The 2,717-nt window shown below is 40.6% G+C and overlaps 1 long non-coding RNA gene across 1 annotated transcript; it reads left to right on the forward strand.

Annotated features, from left to right (window-relative positions):
• Positions 1 to 558: 558 nt before the first annotated feature.
• Positions 559 to 1,538, forward strand: LOC106340551. Its single transcript, XR_001269438.1, has 2 exons — positions 559 to 705; positions 781 to 1,538. It is a non-coding gene; the product is annotated as an uncharacterized LOC106340551 (long non-coding RNA).
• The last annotated feature ends 1,179 nt before the right edge of the window (positions 1,539 to 2,717 follow it).

Here is a 2,717-nt window from a genome sequence, read left to right on the forward strand (position 1 = left end):
ATTTAAAATTCTATTAAAAGTATCTGAAAATAGTTGAGGATATATCCAAACTACCCAAAAGTATCCGAAAGTATCCGGATAGTTTTATCCGAAATATCCAAAGTAATCCAAAATATCCAAAAATTTTATGTAAATCATCTTAATTATTTGATATTTTACCCTAAATAACCGATATTTTATCCAAATTATCCAAACTACCCGAACTATCCGAACCCGAACCGGATCCAAATGGCGTCACCGGCTTAGGTGGGGGAGGATGTAACGCCCCAACTTTTTGAAGCAAGAATGGGTCGGGACCGCAAGGTTTTGAACCGACCTTACTTAGAATTTTCTTAAGTCTTAAGCTTTTGTAAAATATCTAAATAATAAAATAATATAAGAAGAATGTAGAATACTTAAAGGTTAAGTACTTAAGGATGAAGTACTTCATGTTGAAGTAACTTCATAAGTAGGAAAAGATCTGGACCGTTAGATCGGTTCAATCTCCACCGTCCGTTGAGGAGGTTATTTTGTATAAATAGGGGTGAGACCTCATTTGTAACATTCACCAAGTTTTAATAAAAAAACACTTACATAAGCTCTGAACTCTCTCTAAAAACGTCCATGCTCTCTTTCTAAGTGCTGATCGATTTGTTCGAAAGGCTGACTTAGTAAACCACAAGGGTGAAAGTTGCTAAGGCCGCACGTCCTGCTGCGAAGAAATCAGTACGTGACATATACGTTTCTTCGGGCTATTAATATTTTAAAATTTTAGTTATATTTTTTGCGAAAGTTTAACAGGGTCATCTTCTCTCTCCTAAAAGCTCCATGGTCTCTCCTCTCAAACTGAACTTTCCGATCAGCAGCTCCGGCGGCTTCCATATCGTCGAAGCTATGCTCTCCTTCTTGTATATCTATTCCGTAGGCTTCTGTCAATATCCGTTTCGCTAACGTTTTGTTTCCTGGGACTGTGGGTTGCTATCTGTTTAGTTTTCGTGGGTGCATTTCAGGGTTGTTCTTGTTGCAGATTTGGCCATTTACGTTTCGGCAAACGTAGCTCGTTAACCGGTTCTTTTGGTACCTGAGTTCCACCATCGCGATCTTGCTCATTCTTTGCTCTCGGGACGAATGGATTACGTCTCAGATCAGAGCTATCCTTGAAGCGTCGGTAGCTCCGAACCTTTGGAGAAATATAAAGAGGTCTAATGGGTGGATCCGTCACTGCCGCCGCTGGGACTCCGTTTGTCGTAGCAGCACAACGTGGCTTTCTGCTGGTTCTTTACTCTTTAGTAAGGAGTTTACTCATCTTTACTCCGTTTGGTGGTGCTTTTTAACTCTTCTTATCTGTTCCAGATTATAGATTATTAATTGCATGAGTATCTTAAATGTCTTAATTTGAATCTCCGATGTCCTTGTTGTGTTCTTTCTGTTTGATCTTGTATGGCTCCCAATGTCGGGCTTTGTCTCCCTGTTTTTGGGGCTTTGGTCGTGGAGGGTTGATCCCTGCCACTGTATGTATCTTTCTTTCAATATGAAATGAAGTTTAGTGTTAAAAAGGAGATTTTTCCCCTTACCGATGACGTTTAAAGGCGAATCAAACCAAAGATTTTCTTCATCTACATACGAAATATTGTGTATGGAGTAGAGAGAATAAAAGCTTTGTTCTGCGACTGTTGTGTATAAAAGGAAGTAAACGGGGACCTCAAGAAGAATAATGAACAAGAATGGCATTTCATGCCTAGCCCTGGAAGATTTCAGATTGAAAGTGATGATCGAGGAAACTGAGAGCTTCCAAGCAGTGGACGGAATTGTTAGGAAGTGTTATTCTCTCCGATACACAACACTGGTGGTCCTAACTACCGCCTGCTAAGTTGGATTCTCGCTCCCTTAGGTTACAAAACACTGAGTATCCAGACGTGGCTGAGTGAGCTCGCTTTGCTTATAATAATCGCCGGTTAAAAATATTATTAGACACATTAATTAACCAAGTTGCTTTGGTCTGGTGGTATAGGAGCTCCACCTGGAATGTCCGTCCCTGGGTTCGAACCTTAGCCACTGCGGAATTTACATGTAGGCTGCAGCATCCGAGACCGAAGACCGTTACACGGTGAGCCACATGGTGACGCTTTGGCAGCGTCCATGCTCACTTCGGTCTCTAGTCTGGACCACCTCAGTGGGGCTAGGATACTTTCGGTTAGCAAAAAAAAAAATTAAATATTGTAGCATGTTAAGTTTTTCAGTTGCGGTTATATGTTTCTGGTAATCCAATTAACATCACGGTTAGCTGGATAATAACAACACGATTTTGGTTTTTCACTTTCCAGATAATAACAACAAGAATTATCGGTCAAACTGCAAACTTGTTCAATAAATTATATAACCGTCTACTATTTTGGTCCATGAAAAAGGGAGTTTAACTCGAAATGCCTCTCCCTCTCCATTAGAAATGCTCAATTCACCCTGTAATAAAAAAGAATATATTTTTTATTTTTTTTAAAATATAAAATCGGGTAAAACGTGGTTAAAGACGCTAGGGACCTTAATGAAACCAACTTATTACCAACCCGACCTGCTCTACCCGACCCAACCAAACTGAACTGGATCCTATTCTCTAAACGAAGCGTTTTGTCTCTCTCCCTCTCCACCTAAATCTAAATCCCGTCTCGTTCCTCTCCGGCTTCTCTCTTGCGATTGCGACGAAACCCTAGCCTCCGTGCGTTGTGGCTTTCTTCGTCGTC

This window comes from Brassica oleracea, chromosome C4 (genome assembly GCF_000695525.1).
Source record: "Brassica oleracea var. oleracea cultivar TO1000 chromosome C4, BOL, whole genome shotgun sequence".
NCBI lineage: Eukaryota > Viridiplantae > Streptophyta > Magnoliopsida > Brassicales > Brassicaceae > Brassica > Brassica oleracea.